Genomic DNA, 26,943 nt, shown 5'->3' with positions numbered 1-26,943 from the left:
TTAGCTCTGGAGCAGCACTGTGGCCACAGGGAACTCGAGCAAAGGAACAACAAAACCTGAAGTCCTGAACCAGCAAAGAACACTTCAAAACAGAGAAGCTTCAAATGGTTATTTCCATAAAAAACCATGAAGGACCTTCACGAGGTTCCTTAGACCCCATTCACACTTGGTGACTGGTATCTGGATTGCATCCCGGTAAGATTTCAGCCACGTGTGTTTAGACTCGGTAGTCAAATGAGTCTCCGGTTAGTCAGTGAAATCCGATCTGTGTGGGACGGATTATACAGATTTTGCTCGTTGTGTGACAACTATTACTGGTGTTGCGGTTGTACTGGGAGGGGTTTTGGTGGTGGAAGGTATCTATGAGAGATGGAGGTGTTTACTGCTATAACCTGTAGCTCAAATGCGTCTCAGATCGGACCACCTCCTGAAGCAGTTTGATCCTGGATCGGATTTTTAGCTGGTTTAAAGGAGTCTGGGGTGCAGTTATAATTGCAGTTTTATGTGGCTTGGTCTTATCCAGATATAATCCTGATAGCCAATACGGACCAGGTGTAGACAAGGTCTTAGACTTTTAAACGGTTCTTTACACTGGAAAACTGGAAAACAAGCCCCAACTCTCTCCAAAACGGTAACTTCACAGGATTTGAAAAATACCTTCTTAATCTTTAATAGAAGTCAATGCAGAAATATTTCATTTTAAGTCATTTTGGAGCATTTCTATTCATGAAATTAGAAAGAAACAATATAAAGAACAAGCGGAGAATTCACATGTCAATAAATGTCAAAAAGAGAAAAGACCAAAATGCGAGTGGATGATAGCCACAATAGATTACACTACATATTAAAATATGTATATATTACATTTATAGAAATTCTGCAGCAAAAATTATATTCTAAACTATCTACAGTGTTTCCCATACATAGGCTACACTAACTTTGGCACTGTGCCCAGGTATATGGACAGCTGCCCAAGTACATTTCGACCCTTTTTATTAATCTGTTTTAAAAAACGTTGCCCTCTGACTCCAATTTGGCTGCTAGATGAACACGACTTGGGTCAGAGGAGCGAGAGTGATGGCGTTTACTTTATTGGAGCACCAAACGCTATTCAGTCTAGTCCACGTCTTCGTTTTTGACGTGTGTTTAAACTCCTTTGCCAGTGAATATAGTTTTGTACACAGTGCTACTTGCAAGCAGACCAATTACAGAACCAACCAGACTCATTTTCTTCCATCGGCTATTAAATGCTTCCATTGACTTTTTTTTTTCCCCCGAGCGAGAGAGCACATTTAAAAACACTGCTTTTCACACTTCTAAAAACACTGCTGAAGTCGTGTTGTCTTTCTGTAGTCGGCGTCATGCCAGTAATAGGAACTTCAGGCCCTGAAAGGCATTGTGTAAATAAATAAATAAAAAGTTCCAAGCCTGACCCATGTATGTTTTTTATGACCATTAAAAACATTACCTCAACTTATTAGCTAAACTAACATAAGGCTAGCGAACAGAATTTACCCAGGAAAAAGAAACAGAATTGAGGGCTTCATTCCAGAGCAGGACTGATTAGATATCCAAACCTAAAAAGACAAATACATATTCCTTTATAAATGTATTCAAACCGCTGACTTCAGCGATTTCACTCTGAACATAATCAGTTTGAACTTTTTTTTCTTTAGCCTCTCAACTCTCCACACTCGTGAAGTCTGGTTTCACGGAGGGTCGGCAGTTTCGGATATGCATTAATGAAACCGGGGTGACATTTTTCGCTGGTAATGAACCCAGTGTGTATTCATCAGACACAGAGTAACCTTAATCCTCCTACTGCTGTCAAAACACATCAGCTGTGGTGGGCTAACCTCACCTGGCAGGACTGCACTGACCTTGCCTTTCAACTCTGACCTCTTCGGAGCCTGTCTCTGATCTGCTAATGAGGGTTAATGCACACATTGAGGGCTTTGAAGTGTGCGCAACAGTATGTGCGTGTAGAGCGGAATGGGCAGATAGTTAGCCGTGCCCATACTGAAGAGGTTCGAGGCTTAAGGGGCAGGCTGCAGAGTGATCCACGGCTCACAACCCCCCAAATCCTCTTGTCCAGAAAAGGAAAAAGCCTCCATCAAAACATCAGCACGTCTGATGAAGAATCATTTGGGTTACTGCTCACTGAGCAAGCGAAAGGATTTCACTGTATCCTGTTACACAATAAAAAAATTACAAAAAATTAAATTAAAAAGGCAGCTGCATCCTGACACATGACCACCTGTCATCTGTGTCAACATGAAATTAACACCCATGGAGGAATTTACACAGTAGCTGATTGGACAAGTGAACTTTATCCACCGATAAACCAAGAACACAGATGGAGCGAACAACAATAACAATTAGCTCTAAGCAGGTGCATGCCAAGGTCAGGGACAGACAGACGGTTTACGCCTGGCATTAACACACGATTTTGGTGATCGGATCACCTTCGGATTTCACTTGACTGCACAAAAAGACAGGTGTAAACACCCCCAAGGCGCACTGTGATCGGATTACCATCAAACCACATTCAGAGGTGCTGATGACTCTTTTTACACGGGACAGTAAGATCGGATCTCATCTGGTCACACTGCAGATGCATTTTAGTGACCGGTGAAAACAGAATCCGGTTAAAGTAGATCCAGATATGAGGGCCCAGAGTGGTCCAGTGGACTAAGGTGTTGCCACTATGATCCAAGGAATGGGTCATAGTGGCAACAACGGGCACGATTGGCCTTCCTCTCCAGGGTGGGTAGATGGCACTTTCTCCCCAATCACTCAAGTACAGTGCTGGCCGGCACTGGCGTCTGCTGGCTGATGCATCAGAGCCAGGTACGAGTAAGTAAATCTAGATATGAAATGCATGTTAATGCCAGCTGTAAACAGACTCAGACCCTACGCTAGACGGTCCTCGACCATGACTTCATGGATGCAGGTGAAATGGTCAGCCTTGAAGACCTGAGGGACTAAAATGCACACTAGACTTAACTGTCTGGTCTAAACCGGCAGAAAGACTACTCACAGAAATATTTAATGATGTCTACGGTAAGAGGCTACATAGTCGCAGACTAGTGGGAGTGGCCAAGCTAAGCTCCGTCCACTGTCAAAAGCACCTACTGTATAATAGAACCAGACCTTAAAACAATGGAAGAAGGTTACCTGGTCTGACTAGTACTGTTCTTTTGCTCTAGCTGGACCACCAGCGTGTCTGAGGAAGTGTGACGCTCTGGGCATTGTTGTTCTGGGAAACCTTGAGTCCAGGCATTCAAGTGTACATTAATTTGACACGTCCCACCTACCGAAACATTTTTGCAGACCAGATACATCTTGTGAAGGTAATGGTGTTCCCCAATGGCAGTGGCCTCAGTCAACAGGATAATGTGTTCTGCAATATTCTGTATACGTCGCTCGGGAATGGTTTGAGGAACATGATGACGAGTTCATGTTTCTGCCCTGGCCTCCAAATCTCAAATCTCCAATTTCTCAAATCTTAATCCGATCAAGCACCTGTGGGATGTCCTGAAACAACAATTCTGATCCACATCAACTCTACCTCGCAACAGTCTTATTGTCTCTGTGCCAGACACCACAAAGCACATTCAAAGCCCATTCAAAGCCCACTGAGCTTCATCTGAATCTATATGCCGCATTCCACTGGTAATAGTGGGATAATGTAGCTGTACTGAAGAAGTCTAGTTCTGTGGGCCTGCTGGTTTGCAGACTGCCCCAACTTGTAACCAGGCATCCCTAAAATGGAATTTGCATTTTTGGGTGCAGCAGTCTGTTTCCAAGCTGAAGCTGAATCTTAAAAATGTGTGACTGGGAAATCAGGGCTGAGGCTTGGGTTAGTTAGTTGAATTAAAGGTCAGTCTAATTAAAATATCAACAGAACTGAATGAAATACTAGGAATTGGTGCAAATGGCGGAAAAGACGACATGTCCAGTGTTCCCAGTTAGACAGAATTCTGAGCTCACAGGGTGAAGGACTATATCTCAGAGTGTTCAACTTGTGCTTACACGCAGCCTGTAGAAATACATACAAAGACATGCAGCCTGCAGAGACGTCACCCCAACCACACATTTTGGATCGGTAGGATTTCTCTTGAGCCTGACTGCTGAATATTCTTTAATCTAGGAGCTTGATAGGCAATTTCTGCGTGATGGACGGAGGACCTGCAGCTTGAGACTGAGGGTACGGAGTTTAAGTGTGTTTGGACATGGCTTTTTATCTTAAACTTGTAATGGAAACGTAAACCCCCTGATCGAACACCAACCCTCAGTTAGCAGACCAGGGGACATGAACAGTAGACTAAAGCAGGTCTTATACAGCTCTATTACAAACACGGTTCTCTCTGAAACAAAAACCAAAAGAACCATTTGAAGCATCATTACGTACAGAAGTGTAGCAGACACATCTACTGAATTCTGTCCTGATGTTCTAGCTTACTAAAAAACCCATTGAGCGGTTAATGGAAACATCCATCACTTGGCAATCACAGACAAAGTTAACTGCTTCCCGGAAGAATTGTTTAGCATGATACTTAATATTAAATCAAATAATGTATTGAACACTGCATTTTGCCTCTGCGTTATTCATTCATGATGTTTAGGTATTGATGGGTGTGGGTGCATTAAAGCATACATGAAGAAAGGCACAAGATATAGATTTCTGCAGATCTGAAGGAGATTTTTTGCAGATTGTAAACAAAACGGCCATCCAGGACTTCTAGACAGCATATCTTGCCTCTCGCTCTCTCTTTGGATAGGTAGAATGGCCCTCCCTCTCCCCCATCATTTAGCACAATGTCAGCCAACACGGACGTCTGAAAGCAGACGTGACAGAACTGGCCGTAAGAGTTTTTCCCCCATGTGTGTTCATTCACCACAAATCGCATTGTGGGCGTCTCAGGAAAGACACGGACACGTTAGCCTTTATCCTCTCAGCACTGGTAGCACTTTGTGATCGGGGGAGTCCTAGCTAGTGGTTAGGAATTGGATTAAATTGGGAGGGAGGGGGGGCATACAGGCTTGAAGCTCAAATTGGTCCCCTGGGACAAACGCTGCTCTAACGGTGTCTGCTGAAAGTCTCTCCAGGGATAAACTTTCCACTGAGCAGAGACATCTTTATGAGCGTTTGATGTTTATAAGCAGAAATAGTGTCAATAAAGAATAAACTTCTGACGAAACATCAAGGACATCCTGTGAAATCAGAGACACAAAGGGAGTGGAAAAATACGAGTAGAGGTCAGAATAATAATTGTGTGAGTGTTTTCATGTCCCACAGATTCATTCTCACGCTGTCCACCACCTTCATACCAGCTCTGACAAAGCAAAGACACAGCACACACATGAATGTGTAAAAGTAAGGCCAGAGTGAAATGGGAAGGGAGTGCCATCAACCCACCCCTGACAGAGCAAGGTCAATTGGGCTCTCTTAGACTCTAGAACATCACAGCTTGGTCCTTGTCATAGTGTCAATTTGTCCTGCTTTTAACACATCACCTTTGGGAATGGACTGTTCACTTGCTGCCCAATATACCCCCCACCCCTTGACAGGAGAGGGATTTACTCCTAGCTTTGCATCAAGTATGCTTCTGGCCTTAGTCTGGTCTGCAATGAGTGAAAAGTGGGATATGTGAAAACTGGGCCCTGAATGTGTGTTTTGAGAACAGTGAAATTGATCTTCTGCGTTTACTAAAGTTATTTTCTTAGCTTAATCCACCTAAAGCTGCACAAACAGAGGAGTGTAAACAGTTTCTCAGTTCAGAAGCTATAGTTTTGTCACTCTACACATTCCTTTGGCTCAGGCCTTAGACTCAAAGCCGAAGACTCACTGCTGCTGTAGACTCTAGCTGCCAGTTCTCTGGATCTTTCTAAAAGATTTGTTCTCCTTCGCGCCAGTTCTCAGGACAAGAACACCTGCTAAAGTTATTTTTCTCATCTTGATTCATCTCCATTTTACCATTTTCCCCTGCAAAGACTGCAAAATATCTTTAAACAGATTCTTTTTTGTAATCAAGGTCTTAAAAACCCATGAAATCCTATATTTTACATTTAAACATCTGGACATTTTTGATCTTCATGTGATCAATACTGACAGATGGAGTTAATAGAACTTCACAAACTTATTACTACTTCAAATGTGTAAAATGCAGCTGCTGATGGTTAGAAAATGGTCAGACAAGATTCTGAAGGACCAGGTCTTATTTAAACCTCAGACTTTCAGATCTCAGATCTCAATTCTCCAACACAGAACCCACTAGGAATTTTTTATTGTATTAGAGGGAGCTTGAGGATAATGTGAAACCTAAAAAACTAAAGCTGAAATAGAAACGTTTATAGAAACGTTTATAGTAAAAGGAGGAGGTCCTATGCCCTAAAACCAGCTATTAGGGCATAGGGTGCCCTAACTTTTTCCTTACAGAACAACTGCATTTCTATTAATTACATTTTACAAATGGTTATTTAAAAGACATTCTTCAGTTTAGTTACATTACCTTAATCTCTTAACATTGTTTAAATTAAAATCAAATGACTTCCAGATTTTTAAATCTGTTTAAAAAGGCCTAACTTCCCACATGACTGTACACAGCCTTTCAGCAAAAGCCAAAAATGTGAGGAGACTAAATGTCCATTAACTCAAACTGGCACAGAGTCAGTGTGCAACAGATAAAGTGAAAGCAAAGAGAAAAGCGAGAGGGTGTGCAATAGATGGAAAGTGTATATATGTGTGTGTGTGTGTGTGTGTGTGTGTGTGTGTGTGTGTGTGTGTGAAGCTCAATCAGGTACACAGTGCCGGTGGATGTGGATGTAACTGGCAGCGATTACAGCGGTTTCCTGTTAAGTTCTCATAGAGAAAAAACAGACTGTCCTCCTCATGGAGGTGGGTGGGGTAGGGGGGAGTGTAGACACTGCAAAATGCACTATGACGTACCCCTCAGCTTTAATAAGCTATCTGGCCGTTTGATCATATACTTGCTACCCATACTACCCTGTGATTCTGCACTTCTGAGAACACGCCCGTTTCGGTTAGAGCACACAGGCTAAACTGCCTTTAGAAAAACCACATTGGCTCAGGAAAGCTACATGATTGCCTCAGAGTTGCATCACTGTGACGCGTCAGCTTAAAAAACGTCAAAGCTTTGAGATTTAGTCGTTTGTTTCCCGGCTTACTGAAACGCCTAGCGAAGAAATACTAGTCGGAAAAGGGGCTTCGGTGCTGCGTTACCAGACACATTAGACACTGCCACCGTCTGCTGGCCTCTGTTGGTAGACTGAGAGCAAAATTTTAGAGTTAAAGGTCAATTCTGTAGGGCAAAAGATCAACAAGACTAGGACTGGGCACCTCAATTATGACATATTTTAAAGTTAACTTGGTATAGCGGTTGGAAACCAGCTACAAGGTGCCACATCACTCAAGAATTTGAGTGGCTTGAGGACTGAGGACGTTCATGGCAAAACCATTCCCAGATTTGAACCCCACTGAGAGCTTGTGTTGGACAAATGTGTGGAGACAGACAAAAGCAATGAAGAGCATGAAGAAAGCAATTTCTGTAGACCAGCACCACCCCGGCAAATCCAGAACCAACACACATGGCTTAAATGTTCAGATGCCCCTGAAGAGCTGCGCGAGCTGGATCAGGTGTGAAAGGTAAGGGTTGAAGGTAAACTCTGTGTATGTTGAAAGACGGCATCCCATGACGAAGCAGCGTAAAGCCAAATGTGTGTCAAGTAAAGATGTATAAAGTTCTCCCACCCCCAAGGGGCACCAGAGGGTCCTGATCTGGCCCTACATGACTGGAGTAGTCTGAGTAGGTGGCAAATAAACAAGCGATTTATGGCTGAAAGCATGACAAAGTGTTAAGAAGGAGATAATGAAACGTCTCCAAATAAGAACCTGACACCCGAGAAGCACTGAGCAGAGTCGCTGTGGGCGTTTTCGCCGGTCACAGCCGACGGAGGCCTGCGGTTTGCCCTGGATTAATGGCTCATTAACTCCTGTGTAAGCACTCGCATGGTCTGCCACGGTGGAAATGAATTTAGGAAGCCTCATGCCAGACATAACATCAAGCCTCCAAGAGACTAAGCGAGTAAGTCAAGGGGAAGGGAGAGAGAGAGAGCGAGGGAGAGGGAGGCCGCAAACACAAAGGAGCGCTTTTGTGGCGTACTGAAATCAAAGCGCCAGATGCCCTGTTGGTGGCGTCCAGTAAAAACACGCTCTGCAGCCCCCTCGTACTTCATGCGGACGTGTGGACTGGACTGACGCTGCCCCAGGGGCTGAGATCACACCGCTCTCTCTCTCTCTCTGCATAAGCGTCATCAACTTTCCACCTCGTTAGCCTCCACATGACTGGTGTGAACACACTCCGCTGCCATTTCGGATTAAAGCCTGACGATCGCTGTGCGGAGTCACCCTCCGCCAAAGTTCAGGCAGCCATTTGCATTGCTTTCTCCCCCCCACCACCAAAGTGTGAGTGAACAAGATAAAGAGTGGTACAAATTGGCAAATTGGTACGAGCCAAGGGCTGCACGGACTTCTCTAGTCCATCCATTGATCTCTTAGACAGAAAACACTTCACATTGGGTTGAGATCTGGAACATCTGGAGCTGCCTGCCATCACTAGCCGGAGTCGGAGCAGTTTGAAAAGAGGCGGTGGCTGGCTTTACATATGTCGGAGAAGGCATGTGCTAATCTTCACCTTCCTAGTGTTGGTAGCATTGCTATAAAATTGAAACAATGCAGTAAAATGAAATAATACTACTATTATAATATTACTGTAAATAATAATATAGAAATGGACTAACTAGCTGTCGCCTGCTAACACTGCCGAACTGCTAACCTAGGCCCAATTCTATAACATGAGATCTCATGCGGTAATCGGTAATTTCCATTTAGTGTGGAATTTAAGACATTACTACCCTACATTACTGAACAATATACCGCAAGCTGCCTAAACAGAGAAATGGTAGTGTAGTCTTGGAGAACGTCAGTGAGGTTTGTGCTTTGACCACTCTGGAAAAACATGTCCCGATAGGTTGGATCATTTGCATCCGTCTTGGAGATGGATTGTGTACACACAGATCGACTGACCTTTTGCCCCTGGACAAACCGTTGACTTAGCAAGTGCAAGTCCTGTTTGTGCATCTGTCTGTCAACTCTGCGAGCAACACTGATATGGATTGAGTGTGTGAGGGACACACTTCTTTCCTGTCTGTCCTTCTGAACGGATGCCGAGGTCGTGTGATTACGTTTTGGCAGCGTGAATAGACTTATCACGCGAAACTGATTGTAATAACACAGCCCGAAAAAAGCTCTTAATTGCAATCTGAGAAACCCAGCATAGGCTTTAGGTGTCCCGGATCAACACAAATTACAAAGCCACAGATTTTGGAAATGCACAAAGAGGCTAGAACTAAATGCAAACAAACTTGACTGTAGATTGTACTGATCCAATCCCCCATGAGGGCAGTCGTGGCCTAAACGTTAGACCAGCAAACTTGGGACTGGAAAGTTGCTCCCAGGTTGAGGTGCCCTTGAGAAAGGCACCGAACTCCCAGTTGCTCCCTGGGCACTGATATGGCTTGAGGTGTGTATTTAATTACCCTAAAAAGTCTGCCTAATCTAATATAATCTAATTCAGTCATTTCCAATTTCCCACCAACTAGCTAGGACTTACCCCATCACACTATGCCACCAGCGTCAAGGAGGTCACCTGACCCCAGCCAAGCACAACCGCATCAACAGTTACATCGACTTATCACCCAGGCCTACCGGCCCCCATCGCAACATGGACTTTAAGCTCTGGACTGTCACAGTGAAGCAGGTGACGCAGCCCAAAGAGGTCCCAAAAGATATCCGGTCTTTCAGCTGGAAAGCTTGGGCTTAACCGCAGCAGAGTAGTAAATCCACTCCCAGCTGTTCCACATCCACAGCAGTCAGACAGCAGCTCATGCTTTAAAAGTCAACACCAGTTTCATTTATTTCTTCACCTCCTTCCCTCCAGCCTGCCTGCGAGCACCTTCCTCCTGATCCAACACTGGGCAACATCACTGCGAGGCTGCAATCAATTCAACCAATCAATACAGCTTTTTCCTCAAGGTTTATTTGGGCTGTTCTGGCTGCTGTAGACTGGAGAAGCAGACGGATGTGTGGTGGAATCACGTCAGAACCCTTCAGACTGAATATACACAGATCGGCCATAACATTAATACCACTTGGCTAATACAGAGTAGGCCCGCCTTGTGTCGCCAAAACAGCACTGAGCCATTGAGGCATGGACTCCACAAGATCTTTGATGGGGTCCTGTGGTATCTGGCAGATTCTTTAAATAAGTCCTGAAAGTTGTGAGGTGAGGTGGGGCCTCAATGAGCATCAATGAGCCTTGTGTTCCCTTGACCCCTGGTTGTCGTCCTTTGAAGCACTTTTGTTAAGACTAACAGTGCACCTGGGAACGTCACAAACCATGATACTACCACCACAAGTTTCACAGTTTTCCTTTTAACAAACAGGACGCTTCTTAAATCACAAAGATCTACTTTGGTCCACAAAACACAGTTCCAGTAGCCTTCTGGCTTGTCCATGTGATCTTTAGAAAACTGCAGATGGGCAGCAATGTTCTTGTTGAGGAGCAGTGGCTTTCTCCTTGCAACCTCGCTGTGGACTCATGAACATTAGCATTAACCAATGTGGTGAAAGCCTTTAGTTGCTTAGACTATTACACGCCTTGCTCTGGACGTGATCCTTGTTGGTTGACCACTCCTAGGGACCTAGGGAGGTGAATAATAGTCTTGAATTTCCTTGATTTGTACAGAATCTGTCTGACTGTGGATTGATGGGAGTCCAAACTCTTTAGAGACCTTTAGAGACCTTTTCCAACCTCACGAGCACAAACAACCCTTCTGAGGTCCTCAGAGATCTCCTTTGTCCGTGCCAAGATACATGTTATTCCCTTCGACTAAAAAAAACATCGGACTCTAGGATTAGCAGATGATCTGAAGGACAAATTAAAGGTTCACATCCTTTTGCCACTCACAGATCTGTAGTTATTGGATTTTGGTCCTCTGATGATGTTTTAGGTCTAATATATGCTGAAATTCTAGAGCATTCACAATTTTTAAGCAACTTTCAAGCACCTCAATACACATGGGATCTTTGAATCGGCCAATATTTCCTGTATTGGTACATTCCCTACTCAAAAAAAGCATTCAAATCAAGATCATTTAATATTAACTATCTACTAATGTAATCTCGTCGTCTTTAATAATCACCAACAACTCTTAAATCTAACTCCGACTTCTAGGTTCTAGTTTATACTTAGAAACAAACTGACAGTGAATGTAATTGTTAATTGTGGTCTTGCTATCGACATGGAACATTCAGCTCCTGATCAAACCAGACAAATCTCATCACGGCAAGCAATAACAGACTTCCCTTGATGATGATGATGTAAGAGCTAAAGCCAGGGCTGTGGGTTGTGATTCAGACGTCTCCGTCTGCTCCCTCTCTCAATGTCACTGAATATGATTTATCGTCCGTTAATTACATCTGGAAATATCACCATGTGTTATGAGTTTGTAATCAACCGCGGAGGACGGAGGGTCACATGGAGTCTCGGATATTTTTAATTCTTGCCTTTGTTTAGTCGGACGCGGCTGAAATGAGCGGATGAAATGTGCTGACAGCGCTCACGTGTGCCCACAGCAATTAGGCTAACTACACAGAGAGACTTCAGCTTAAGCTCAAGACTTGATACATGCGTACTGACGAGACAAGCTGGCCAGTTAGTGGATAAAGGCATCTTGCACCCTTTTTTAGATATGTAGCTGCCGGTTGGTGGTTCTTTGAGCAAGCATGAACCATTTGCAAAATGGTTTGCCCTTGATTATTTAAGTGAGTGGTGAAGATCACCATGGCCGGATCTAAAGAGGTCTATGAGGTCTTCAGAAACAACGTTGTAGATGCCAAGAGCTGGGAAGGGGCTTGAACAGTAAAATCAGCCGTTCCACTGTCTGCTAACTCATTTACAACTGCCAACATGGCCAGATCAGGCAGTCCTAGCAAGTTCAGCCCAAGAGCAGAACCACAAGTATCCAGAAATCCTAAATAGTCATCACATAGATAGCTCTTGGTTACCACAGTTGATGTTCAAATACAACTTCCACCATCAAAAAGAGACCTTTCAAGGTTTTTTAGGGAAGGTATGAAGACAGTAAATCATACCAAAAAAATTTTTTTTCATAAAAAAATAACATAAAAAAAATGCACAAAGACCCTTGAGAGAAGGTGGTCTTGGTCCGGTCCCAAACGAACTATGGAGAAGTTTGTGGTGAGACTGTGATCGAACCTCCATCCAACCCAACTCTTCAGTGTACTCCTCAAGTTTGAGTGAACCTGGTGTACTACAGCTCTGAACAGATGCCATCTCTGCCTTTGCTCCATGTTTAACTGCACAGAAATCTGCACTTGTCCAGAACACTGGACCGTCTTCCTGTATTTACTTTCCATCTCGCACCCCAGACAGTTCTAACCAATACGCAGAGAGAACTTCCTCACAGGGTTTGGTGCACTTGGAGCGTTTTCCTCTTGGTTTGTTTTCACAAAGGGATAAATTCAAGTTTACAAACTTGCTACCTTATTCGGATCAGAGCAAACCAACTACAGGTGCGAAAATGCCCATACACGTGTCAGGCTGGGGTACGAACAACACCGGATTAGGCACCAGTTTAAACTGATGTCACATTGTTGTTGCTTCAGGAACTTCCAAGTTTATTAAATCCCCTTTAACTACCACAATACGGCTTCACAGAGATCTGGGCCCAGACCCCTGATGACTAAGCCAAGAGCTACAGCAGCACGGAGAAAAGACGACGAGGATGAATCTGAGAGAATTCCTCTGTGCAGCATGAGATAGCAAGGTTACGGATAAAAAGACATGGATGAAATTTACATAAGCGGGATTAAAAATACACTGGCCCCAAGCCATCAGGCAAATCCAGTCCAGGAAACAAACAAGTGGGCAACTCTACTACATGGCACACTACTGCAATGGACATGGCTTTTACTTATCTTCAAATAACTCCTCAATATTACAACTACACCAAATATTACTGCAACACTGGCCTGCTTCGGCTGGCCTGGGAGTAGAATAATGGCCCTGAATTCAGACATCAACACCAGACATCAATACTGATTACCACTCCAACCTTGACTGCCATGTGAAACAGCCACCCATCTACTCAACTGCTTCTTCCTGGTCATGGTTGTGGCGGGTCCAGAGCCTACCCAGAATCACTGGATGCAAGGTATACTCACACCCTGGAGACAATGTAGCCTGGCCAAAGGCGGGAGCACCTGAAGGAGCACCTGGAGGAAACCTCAAGTGACCATAATAAGACTCAAACCCACAACCCCAGGCCCCTGAAGCTGTGCGACACATGAGCTACCTGTGGCACCACTATGTTGCCCCCAGTGAAACAACAATTGCTTCACATGGTTCTTCAAGCGATGCCCTAGAAGAACCATGTTTATAACAGAGATGCGAGAAGGTCAGAAGCTTTTAAAGATCTTAATCCGACATAAAACATCTTTATAAAAGTACAAATTTAAAAGGTTCTTCAAAATGACCCAAAAGTGGTTCTTCTGTGGTATCAGTCCAAGAACCACCTGAAGCACCTTTATTTTTTAAGAGTGTAACGAACACAAATGAACCCAGTCTCTCTACAGTTACTTTAGCAAACACGACAGTTTTGGTCAGGGAATTCCCCATCTGACCAGCATCCAAAGCCAACAGAAGATACCAAACAACATTCACATACAAACACAAGCATGGAGAGAAACAAGATCCAGGGAGAATGAGAAAAAACTATCACCGGTCACGGAGATGATGCCCTTAAGGGTTTACATTTCTAGGGCTTATCAAAAACGGCTTAAGGAACAGTCAAATGAACACGATTTAACAATGACCCCAGCTGCAGTCCATCAGCCAAGACATGTTTGGAATCTAAAGTTTGCTTCTTTAGAAAGATGCTAGGGTAGATAGGGTAGAAATCATCCCCAAACCATTTTTTAAAAATATATTTGTACAAAAGCGCGAACAATGTTTGAAAAGGCACAGCATCCACTTAGGCTTGCCCCCAAAACCCAGTTAAAGCTGCGCTCCACAAGAAAACATGGAGAGTAAAGGTTCACGACTTTAGTGGTACACCTTAAATAATAATATCCCCTCTTCACATTAGCTGAAACCTCCTCTGAGGGAGGGAGCCTGAAGAACATCTATTCCACTATTACGCAAGTGCACTGCTGCAGGCCAAATGAAAAGACCTGATGAGAACCAGACTCAACTGGCCTCAGCGTTGGTTATGATGTCTGAGTGAGTTATTTCAATATTGACACAGTTCCCACAAGTCCTTGTGTTGGTGTTTACCGGCTCCAAGACCGTTCCAAAGCTGCCGAGGTGTCGTACATTGCCTGAGAAGTGAGAAAGACCTGTGTAAGGTCTGTTCTTTTGGGTGTAATTAACCCTTTCTAACTAAGGCACTCAGCTAAATTAAGCTGACACAGACTTTGCAAATGCACACACACAGCTTTTCGAGTCCCTGTTAGTAGTAAAAAAGTGCCTAGTGCCAGGCGTGGGCTTGAAGAGATATAAAGCCTCTCAGCATTAAGCTGTGAAGCAGTGGAACTGTGTTCTTGGGAATGACAGCTGATGCTCAATCCAGTGGGATTGTGGGAGGAACAAAAGCAGGAGAAACTTTTTTTTTTTTAATACCGTTTATTTAGAAAGAAACAATGAATGAGCATGTGTGCCAATACTTTTGTCCATACTGTGCACATATACGTTTCCATTTTATTCCACATTTCACCCTAGTTTTCATTATATCCAGTGCCCACCCACTAGTTAGGACCCACCCGCCAGTATTTAATCACTCACAATGCTAAGGTCAAAAAGGTCAAATGTCACTATGGACTAGAAATCCAGATTTTGTTTCACCCCCCACGTAGCCGGCCCCCAGGACTCCAATCACCAGCGCTTGTGTTGTAAAATCACTTTTTGATTTTGATTGACTGATTGATAGATTGACAGGATGTTTTCTGGGTGGGTAAATCAAATACTGCCACAAAGCCTGATAAAATAAAACATCACTGCATTTTGTCCTGCCGTCTTCGTCCAAACTGGTTGTGTGTATACAGTGTGCATAAATTCTTATCAAAGTTTTATCAAATTTGCATCTGGATATATATATATATTTTTTATCTGTGTTTACTCTTGGCAGTCTAATGTGCTACCGCTGTGGCCCAGCGGGCGCAAGTTAAAATCCTGAGTCAAAGGAGCACAATTGGCCATGCTCTCTGCAAGTGGGTGGATGGCGCTCCCTCTCCCCTCATCACTAATAAAGCGACATTGGCCAGCACAGGGGTCCGTTAGCTGATGTGTAGGAGCTGGGAACCTGGTACTTTCCTCAGAGCGTGTTAACTGCTTTTGGAGGCGGTGGCTGGCTTTGCATGCATCAGAAGCGATGCGGGTCCTTACCCTCCTAGTGTTGGGAGCACTGCTAGTGCGTAGGGGGTGCTGTGAACTGAGAATGTGTGGGTTAATTGGAAGTACCAAATTGAGAGGAAATGGAAAAAAAAAATCCCCCCCCCAAACCAGTTCAACCTCATTTCTTCCACCTTTGTCTGCTTGTTTATTCCACCCTACCAACCGGAAAATAGAAAAATCACTGCTTTCGGCATCACAACAGCACACTCAGCGTTCATTCGGATTATACAAGGATTATACGTGTCAGAGGAACACTTAATTAAGGGAGATTATGTGACAGAGAATAGAGAGAGGTGTCTGGCTTTGAGGGGGATTACGCCAGAATCACTGCTATAACCTTCTACTCCTCAATGAGAAGATGCTTTAATACTCTGCCAAATGCCTGCATGCATGCACACACATTAATTCCCTGTGAAAGGCATGATTAGCATCACCTGTCTGCTCCACGCCACGCTTTCGCCACAGCTATGAAGAAGCACCGCAGAGGTTTGAAAATGAGCTGAGAGAAGAACACAATTAGCAAAGGTCAATGGAATCGACGGAATGACAGCAAGAGTCCCGCCATGGGCTATTTTTCCACAAACTGCCTCAGAGATCCCCCACGGCTCCAGAAAAACAATGACCAGATGACATCATCAGAGTGTTGTCCAGTAGGTGCATCAAAGCCTGGCCATTTAGTCTCTGTAGGAAGTGGGGCAGGAGGAGGGAGGCAAATTCAATAAGGCCGCGCTATCAGATGCATGAGCATTGTCTCATTTGAGAGGCTAAGGAGGAAATAATTAGCCTGCCAATTAACAGGGCCACTTCCATTCCTGTCATTGAAGTGATGGCTGCAATGATCTGCTATCGCTGTTTCTACAGGCATGCTGCCATTCAAACACGCTCAGCACACAATCAAATGATAGAATTGTTAAAGGAATTAATAGGAAAAGGAAGGCGTTACAATAGATTGATGATCCATACTCCATCTCAGGGGACAGCAGAGCATTGTCAAGTGTCGTCAAGAAGCCAAGATGTTTGGTGTATAGAAGTACATACTGCTTTCAAAGTAGAGGCCGGGGTCTGGGCCTTCACATGGTGACATGGACAGGCTAAACTGGCCCTAGGTTCGAGTGAAATGGGTAAAAGGGACTCCGCCCCGGAGGAGGAGGGTGGTTGGTTTGGGGAGGGAGGGGGTTATTCCTGCCTTGAACCCAGTGATTCCAGGCAGGTTCTAGAATCAGCCCTAGATTCTGATGACCATGACTTTCAACAGGAAGAAGCGGATAAGAAGTTATGAATATCCCAATCTGATCCAATGGATCAGGATCGATCGGGTCACGTTTTATGGGATCAGATTTCCACTACATTAAACCTGATCCACCTCTTATCCTTTTGTTTGTGTATTTGGGTGGAGGCTCCATAAACGGACATGACCTGCTGCAGTGAGTAGCATTTTGAGAAGATAGTGTTCTAAATGTCTGCAGTGTGGAACTCTTTACAGTGGAAAGCTTTTTAGAACTGGAGCCGTGCCTTGATGTAAAACTTGGCAATTTGAGGACCAATAACGTTGGGGCCTGTAAGGCTTATACGGTAAAAGAAGAAAAGCGCGGCTGTCTGAAGGTCCAGTCATATGTCATGGCGCTTGTCCAGGCGGACAAGCAAGGACAGAGCAGGGCGTAAACTAGGACTGACTGGACTCAGGCCAAACCCTGAGCACAGGGTTTCCAGTATTATCATTCTGGAGGACAGACTATACAAACTCATAAAGAAACATGCCACGGAAGTGTATTTATGAACACACACACTAACACAGAGCTGAGGGTGTGTGCGTGCATCTGTGTGTGCGTGTTTGCGAGTCTGAGAGCATGTGCCTCGCAGTTAATGGTGATGTATACCGTTTTAACAGCTTTGGTCTCGCTAAGAAAAATAAAACCCAATCAACCCTGTGTACTTCCCTTTACTTTAATCCATCTGGAAAGGACACTGCTCACTGACCAGCATAACAATGAACAGGCCACATTAGCCCATCAGCTGTGTTTTCACCTGGTTGACCACAGATGCACATCACAGTCAATTCAGAAGGCTCTCTGACCATCATCTACAGCAGGTAGCCTCAGCTCCACTCCAAGAGAGCTGTGATCTGTGATGTTCTGGGAGAGAATTGCTCATGATTTAAAGGAGCCAGTGAGGCATGGCTTCATTGCTCCCTAATTTACAAATCTAGCCTGCCTAATGGTAGCGAACTAATGAGATGTGACTGACAGCAAGAGAGACAGGTGTGTGTGTGCGCGCGATGTCAGAGAGAGAAAATGAAATGCTGGTGATGTGGTTCGAGGGTGGATGACTCTTTTAGTCTCCGCAGTAACTGCCTAGAAGTAATCCAGAAAGTTTGCAGGCTTCACTTCAGCTTGAAATAACAAACAGCCAAAACAACGGCCTGTGAGCTCGCCTCGCCTGCGCAAACCGTTTATCATTCCCCTATTTGTCGACCAATTTAAATGTTTATTAATTTCCTTTAGAAAATGTGTTTCCTGGCAAAGCTGTGCACAGGATAAACAAGCAGAGAGAAAGCCACTGAGACGTATTCTGGGAGAAGACTAGGTCCTATCTAGTAGAGCTTTAACACTGAAGATTTGGCAAAAATAGACAGGACAATCTCTTGTATACTGGTCTTTTTATATACTTCTACATATTACACAATGGAAATGGGCTGCAACGCAGATACAGTTAGGATTGGCAATAAGGAGTGACTGAATTTGGGGCGTAGCCAAAGACCATAGTGTGAAGTAGCTGTATCTGCTGGTGTATGGAGGCGTACAGTCATACAAGTAGAAATTCCAATCTATAGAAAATTCTCAACAGAATTATGGTCGAAATATAGAGGGGCCCTCTCTCCCCAGACTGGCCCAAAAGAGGCCTTTGCTCACTTCTGCTCAAGAATGAAGAGAACGAGGAGAAGGTCCTGTAGACTGCCAGAAAAATCTTTCCACAAAAGAGACCTTTACCATTATTTCTCGGCCAGTTCAGACTAAACCAATCACAACAACAGATAATAGTTAGAAGATAATAATGAAAATAAGCAGACAGGGACCTCCGAGTGGAATCTTGGGAGGCAGCAGAGGCCTAAAGGTTAGAGAAGAGGGCTGTATGAGACTGAAAGGTTGCTGGTTTGGGGCTAGGACCAGCATCCACAGGACCAGTGTCCACAGCCCTTGAGATATTGCTCCCTGTGCACTGAGGTGGCTGCCCACAGCTCTGGCTGCGTGTTCTCACTGCTCTAATCATAGTGTTAGAGTATGCATGTGATGTGTGTCCAGGTGCCCAACTGTCAAATTCCACTTCTTTAATTGTGCCGCTCAGGTGTTTACTCCCTGAGAAACTTCCTGAAAAACTACAAATGACTGACTTGCAGAAAGACTGTGCCTACATCGCTCAACACTTCTTTTATGAAATCTGTCTGGGTTTCCAGATCCAGCGACAACGGCATGGAGTTGGCTTGTTAACGGCAGATTCACCCAAAGCAAGTATGACACTTAACACATATAGCAGTACAACACAAAAAGAAGAAGTGAGCGCTGCTACTGCGACAAGAGCGAGTGGTGTGTTGACTATTTTGATCTGGCGTCCTGGAATCTGTTTATTAACTGCAAGGCATTCCAGCTTCCAGGCAATTCTGCAACTATTATCTTGGACAGTGTTTATATTCCAGTGGGCAGAGAGCCTATTGACTAACAAGGTGCTGGAGCTAATCCAATTCAATTCTGCCCTGTTTATCCAAGGCGGCTTTAACAACCAGCCACCGAAGTACAGAGTCATCTGCCTCGCAGAGCAAACACAACAGCTGACCATCTTTACAGCCCAGTTCAAGGGTCTTCTGCACTTGTTCTTGAACAACGGTCTGAGGTTGCACCGCAGTCAGATGATGGATGCCTAAAACTGCTGAGTTTTTTAAGGAAAAGCACACAGAACCCTTACGAGCCCTGTCTGAAGAGCAACATGCTTAAATTCTAGGCTGATTTGTCTACATTTGTCTCACATCAGAAGATAACTAGGCTAAAAGGTCCTCAGTGTCAGCGCACATTTTCAAGCATCCGTGTCAAAGGAGCTTCGGAAATTCAGGATCAAATCAACTCACAGGGATCTGATGTCTCCATAGAAGGGCATCAGAGTAGCTCAGTCTACACCCTCATCTATTGGTCTACAAAAGAAGAAGAATCATCCAGACCCAGCCTTTTCTTACCTGAATAGATCCAGCTACATAGCGGTGTTTCTCAATACTGATCCTGGAGGCACCCGGTCATGCTTGAACACACCCCCTGCAACGGCTCGTTAAGGAGCTGATTAGTTGATTTAGGTGTGTTGGGAGCAGGGAAGCACTAAAATGTGCAGGGCAGGGTGTCTCCAGGACCAGAGTGTGTATATATATATATATATATATATATATATATATATATATATATATATATATATATATATATATATACACACACACACACACACACACACCTTACAGTATTAATGTGTAGTACGCAATTGGGACACAGCCATAGACCTTTATTACAGTGCCACAGCACTTGTGAACCTCTTAAAGCAGAGCCTATGTTTACCAAATGTCTCAAAATAGGAATCCTGACGTGACTTGGACTGAGTAGATCAGTGTTCTTACTCCGAGGAACATGATAAATGCTGGCCCAGGTTTACAAACTCTTTAAAATGCTGAATGTTTGGAAAGCTGCACCACCAGATGGGCATCACTAGGCTCCAAGCCAACCCTGTTTCTACCGACATACATAAACCACAAGCATCCCTTGGACATATGGACAGTTGCTTTAAAACCTCCACAATGAAGACAAGTTCTATGGATCAATCTCATCCATCTGAATGTTTTCTGGCATAATTCTGAAGAGCAACCCACATCCACTTCTAGATCCACAGGACTTTGCCTACACATCCAACCATTCAGCAGAAGAAGGCAGTCCACACGAGCCTCCGTTAAATCCTAGACCACCTGGACAATGGGTGTTTATGCCAAGTAAGTTGTCAGTGAAGACAACCGTCCTGAAGCAGCTGCATGCTAAGCTCCTTCATCTCAATGTGCCAAGTGGGTCGCCAACATCCTGACAGATGAGATGTAAAGTTCTCCCAGAACCAGAACCAGTTGATATGGGCCCATCCTAGGGGTGCATCCCCTCACTTGTATGCATTGTCCACTCCATGGTTAAGTTCATTGTGCTTACAGATATATAGCACTGTATTGGGTCTGATCAAAGGAAATGTGGAGTACATCGATTACGAGGACACAGCAGGACTTGTAAGACGTGCGAGAAACATCCTTGAGCTGGACACTCGCTTTGGATGCGCATTGATTTCAACAGAGGTCAACCATCCCACACTCTGCTGGTAATCAATGGTAGGGTAATGTGGGGGAAGAAGGTCCCCAGGGTAAGAGACCTCCCCTTACTTTCTCTCTTGATTGAATGACTGAGTGAAATTTAAATAGCAACATATTTACTCATAATTTTATTGGAGATTCGTTTAATGAGTTTTACACCTTGAGTTACATTCAGACCATCCACAATAACACATTGGTAATAACATTTAGTGTTATTATTAATAAACATTAAAAATCACAGTTTGCTTACAATTTCATTACGTAATAGAGCTGAACAGTAGCGTTACTTGAGTTGTAATTTTTTTTAGCCTCCCTCAAAAATCTTAACTGGGCTTCAGCACAGCCAACATGTAGGCAGAAAACATGCCTGGACGTCCCTCCAACACGAACAAACAACTGAAGCTTGTTGTGCAAAAGTTGGAAACATTAGTGCAAGCCTGCAGGCCTGCCACAGTGAACGTGTTCAGTGTGGAAAGCAGTGGTGTTCAGACGGCGGAGTGTATCAGAGTCAGATCCTCTAGGAATTCACCTCCCATCACATCTCTGACTGGATCAACTAGGACTCTTCGACTAGCACTGAAGCTTTTCATTCAGGAGGAGATAAAATCCAAACTTCCCATACAGTCAACATAAACAATAACAGCATTAACAATGAGCATCCTATACACCACAACTAGCAAAGAGACACAGCATTGTATTACTACACTAAACTACTCACCACAACCCAGCGCTGAGGGTTCGGTTTCTCAAGGTGTTTGACCAAACCTTGCTGAAACCGTTTTAATGCATGCTAAAATAATTAACATTGATATTAAGAGTTTACAAATCACAAACATCATAAATCTGGCCCACCGTTCAGCCATGCATTCACTCCACTTCAGAAGACTGGTCACTGTAATAAAAATGACACATGATGGGCAGAGTTTTCCACTTGGAGTTAAACACTTTTAAACTGGATGGAGTGGTAACTCTGGTCAGTGTGTTTAGTTGAATTACGGGTGGATTTAGGAAAGGGCAGTGGACTCGGCCATTGATTACAACAAGGCCGCAAGTGTAATAATGGTCTATTAAAATAATCAGCTTTAATTACTCAATAAATTGTAAGTCTATCTATTTTTGTCAGTTGTCTTATGTTGTAGCTTAATATGAAGTGTCATTAATAAAGAAATGTAATACATCTATTTATTTCACACATAAATGATACATTCTATAAAACTTAAATTAGCAACTGATGCAAGACCGTTAGCATCCTTTTACCCCACTTTGCCTAAAAAGGTATTAACAGTCATTAGGGTGGTACCCTAAAGTGTATATCTTTGGTACCTTCAGTTACCATACTTCTTTGCAGTTCTTTTTTTAAAATGTGCATTGCCCTCATGCTTTCCCAAGGCTCCACTGTAAAAAAAAAATGTGAAACTGAACTAGTTGAAAGGCTGACAGTTTCTCTGAGTAGGAGGAGAGCATCTCACGGTTCGTTAAGAAGACGCATGCAGCGCTTCTCAAGTTCTCAAGTGATTTTAAGGCACTTCTATAGGGCCTTCATTGAAAGTATTCTCACATTTTCCATTACAGTCCGGTCCCCCCCCACCTCGTCCCGCTCAAAGAAACTGCTGCAATGGGTGGTCTGCACTGCGCGTAGACACTTGCTCTTCTCATTAATGACCTGTTCACCAGAGCAAAAAAATATTACCACCTATTCCGCAAGCTAGCGTTAAACAGACCTCTGTGTGACCGCCTTCCCTCAACGCTAACCTTACCAATTCAGTCAGATGGTCCTGACCTTCCACACACTAGCCTCCGCCAGCATGTGCCATTGATTTCTTTACATGTTTTGTCAATACGGTTTGTTGTGTATTTAATATTTGATGTGCTTATTTGTTAGCATCCTACAGTCGATATACAGTAATACCACAGCTTCTGTGAAATATTAATGTACTGCAGTGAATGTACACCCACCCACCAACTTACTGTATGCTTTCTAGTGTGGTACATTTGTGATGTAGCGTTGTTCTATTGGTACCTGCATTTTACCATTATTTATGGTAAGGGACAACCTGTACTTTTTGTTTCATGTTCTAAAGTAAGGTCTGATCCATCCATCCATCCTTTATACCTGGCTTATGACTATATGAGCACTGTTACTTCTTCTAAGTACTGCAGAGAAACCTCTTCAGGTGCTTGGAGGAACCCTTTTTCTTCTAAAAACCTTTTCTTGAAGGTTCCTCCAAGCACCTTAAAAAGGGGTCTTCCACCGTTTCAAATGAAAGTAAACAACCTAAAAAGTTCCTCATCTACTTTTAAAGTTATGGCTGATCGGTGTATACACAGGCCTTTGTGTATTTTATACAATTCTGTACGTTACTAAGTCTAACAAGAGAGCCAAGTTAAATTCTGGGACTCGCAAAGCTGCCAATAAGCCGCTTAAGACAAAGTGGAAGATGGAAAACGGTGTCTGTGGCATTCAGGTGGGGCTCGCTCTCTCTTTCTTTCGACAGGACAATCCACAGTCTTCGTCCAAAATGGCTTTAGCACATTCAGGAGCAGATTTAGAGCTTACACTCTCTTATCAGCTACCATGTCTGACGCCCACAACTTCACACCACTAGGTAGACCAAACCAACCACCCAACACATGAAACAAAGCACCTCCCACAAGCAGAACATCAGAACACCGCTATGAATCAAACGCTGAGCTCATAAACGTCCAAACGTATCCTTTTCCAAACGAGTGAATCCAGCTACTTTAAGGTGCACCCGTAGCTGATCGAGGTGCTCAGTCGTGCGCACACACAGGTTGTATAACCACCCTATAAAAGTGCCGAAAATAGAAAGGGATGCTCTGGAGCAGCTGTGAGCACATGAGTCTACGGTCACCCTGTCCAGAGCCAAGCATCCGCTACAGGGGTTTAAAGCCCTCCCAGCTTTTGGCTGGAAGCAGCGTTGCATTCTCTGGAGTAATGGAGCTCCATCCAATCAATACCTTTGGGCTGAGCTGGAGTGCCCCCCAGCACTGAGCTGTGGAGCAGTCAAACTGCACTCTCTGGAGTGATGGGGCTCCATCCAAGACCACTAGGATGAGCTGGAATGGGTTCATCCCACTATCCCACATCACCCAACATTAGCAAATCAACCTAACCTTACCAATGCTCTCATGGCTGAACGCAATCTAAACCTCCTCACAGAAATCTAGTAGAGTAAAGCCTTCCCAGAAGAGTAGAGAATGGAGAAACTGCTTATTGACAGAAACACTGGACAAGCAGGTGTCTACAAATTTCTGGACACGTAATGTAGCTCAGTAGAGGCATCTGAGGAGGAATTATAAACCTGTGCTTTGCGATGGCGAATACACAGACATTGATGCCACTATTGTTGCTCTCACCAGGGTGCTCATTGCTGAATGCAATCAAATCCTCCTCACAGTCATAGTGTAACGCCTTCCCAGAAAAGCAGAAAACTGCTCAATAATACCCTTGATTTGAGAAGAAACCCTGGACAAGCAGGTGTCTCCAGACTCAGCGCAGGTGTCTGAAGAGGGATTTCAGCACCGTTGCTTTCAGACACCAAACACACAGACCTCGATGGCACCATTTGTGCTCCCACCACTGCCATCACAGCATCACGAATGCAATCAAATCTGGTCTTACGAGACGCCTTCTGAGAAGAAGAGCAGATGCTGTTACTGCTGCCTATGAATACGCTTGGACAAGCAGGTGTCTACAAACTTATGGACACTGTAGCACAGTAGCGGTATTAGAGGAGGGGGCTCAGTACCATTACTTTGACATGGCAAACACACAGACCTTGATAGCACTATTAGTGCACAGCAATCTACACACACACACACTTAGATATAATTAATCCATGATATTAATATTAAATTAATAATTTATTTACTTAAATTATAATTATTTACATGTTAAACGTCATGGTAGACACCTCCATCCTTCTTCTATTTCCAGGACCAGATTTTCCATGGCTTCCATACACAACATACCCATCCCCAATCAGCCCATGTTATGGAAAGCCTCCCAGTATCAACTGGTGCTACTGGTACTGGATGGACTGCTCAACACCTGCTACTCTATGCAAAGCCTTTCCATAACATGCAAATCCACATGTGTGTGAGGCTCACTGGACAGTCCAGAATCTCAGTAATATTTAGAGGACATTTTTGAATGAATTCTCCAATTTTCCAGGTGTTTCCATGACTGGAAAGCGAGTCTCTAAACGTCCAGGACACGTTTTCCAGGACACGTGGGGACCCTGGAATTGAGAGTGCGTGCTCCAGACCCCACAGCAGAAGCCTTAGGCGTCTGATATTAAGCGGGAACAGTGGTGGACCGGGAGTGAGGTCGCGAGCGGCATTTCTACAGATTCAAATAATAACAGGACCGTTTAAAACCCCCGCAGCAGCCAATCAGAACCCGCACGCGCCGCTAATAGCCTGTCAAGACCGTTAACGCCGTTGGAGCCGTTTACCTCAAGTTTAATTAGCTAGCATAGCATAGCAAGCTAATAGAGTGAAAAACACCGAATTAACGCCACTAAAGTGTGTGTTTTCTCTGCGAAACGACCGCAACGTCTTCACACACACCCCTTAACACACGCTGGGCTACTTCTTTATGATTTCAAGCGCCACAAAACACGTAAAGTTTCCAAACTCCAGCCGAAAAAGCCGCAACCCACACAAACACCAGCCGCTTCTCCACCTACCTGCCGTTCATCATCGATTAAGGGTCAACTCTGCTTACCTTTGCGAATTAGACGAAGACAAGGTGTTCACGAGAAATGAGGAGCCCCCAAACACACACACACACACACACGGAGGAGCAGAACCTGCTCAGTCATTGGTCCAGTCCAGATCCGTCCGGCGGCTCCACTAACCAGCGCTACAGAAATGCCACTAATTGCAGACCGGTGGAATCTTTTTTTTCCCGCCCGTATTCGCACATGACCCGCCCTTCGCGAGCTAGGATTGGTCGGTAGTAGCGCGCCTCTTGCGCTGTGATTGGCTGGCAGTTCGTATAGGTAGTCCTGGGCAGTCCGTCGGTGAAGCGCTGAAGTCTTGCAAAGGTGCTCGCGAGTAGCAGCCTGTCAATCACAGCGCAGGGGGGCGGGGTTTTGCGGAGAACGAGTGGGAAAAAAAGAATGCCGATAAGAGCGCGCATGAAGAAGCGGTCTACTTAGGCGCGTGATTGGCTGTGACTCTGGTGACGCAGCGGCAGAAGGCCAATCATTAGACAGAAATTAAGTAGGATGGAATTTAATATTAACCGTAATTTAATTGATAATTATAATATTTGTTATAATTATTTTAGTTGTTGTTATTATTGTTATTACTTGTTTATTTGTTGTTAACGAAAAATGTTATTTAATTACATTAATTAATTTATTGTACATGCATAGATAGATAGATCACTTTATTTATCCCACGGGAAAGTCAGTTTTTACAGCAGCAAAATCAAACAAGAGCAGGATAATAAAGGCACTTAAAATAGTAGTAAGAAGTGGCAAGTAGGAAACAGTAAACCTGACTATAAATACAGCTATATTAATAAATACAGCTATAATATACATAATATAACCCAATTATATCAATAAGAAGTACTAGAAAAAGTGATTGCAGTGCAGTAATTACATTGATATAATGTAATATACAGAATGAATTATGTGTAATGTAACAGTGCAGTAACTACATTAATATAATGTAGTGGTGTAAGGCATCCTGGGGTATCAGTACAGTATAAGTGATAAACAATAGAGTTTTAAAGTGGCAGTGCAGATGACAGAGCTGTGTGGCAGTACATAAATTAATAAAAATATATAACATCCTTGCTGTCAGACAAAACCCTTGTATCTCCAAAAAAGGCAGCTTCGCAAGAGAAGAAAAAAAAATTCAACTTTCATTGAAAATCAATGTAAAATGTTATTTTTTTTCTATTCATTTCTATTCGTCCATCCATCATTACACACATTCTTGACTAATGTAAAGAACAACTGTCAGATTCACATT

General features: G+C 43.8%; 1 protein-coding gene across 4 annotated transcripts in view; it reads right to left on the bottom strand.

Annotated features, from left to right (window-relative positions):
* The window catches only part of chrm3a (cholinergic receptor, muscarinic 3a), a 104,749-nt gene extending 78,946 nt beyond the window's left edge, over positions 1-25,803 (bottom strand). For all 4 annotated transcript variants that reach the window (XM_072690065.1, XM_072690067.1, XM_072690066.1 and 1 more), the window contains exon 1: positions 25,682-25,803. The gene's annotated coding sequence lies outside the window, so the exon portion shown is untranslated. The remainder of the gene's footprint in view (positions 1-25,681) is intronic.
* Positions 25,804-26,943: the final 1,140 nt, after the last annotated feature.

This window comes from Salminus brasiliensis, chromosome 10 (assembly GCF_030463535.1).
Source record: "Salminus brasiliensis chromosome 10, fSalBra1.hap2, whole genome shotgun sequence".
In the NCBI taxonomy this organism is placed as follows: domain Eukaryota; kingdom Metazoa; phylum Chordata; class Actinopteri; order Characiformes; family Bryconidae; genus Salminus; species Salminus brasiliensis.
This window is presented reverse-complemented; position numbering and strand designations above follow the sequence as displayed.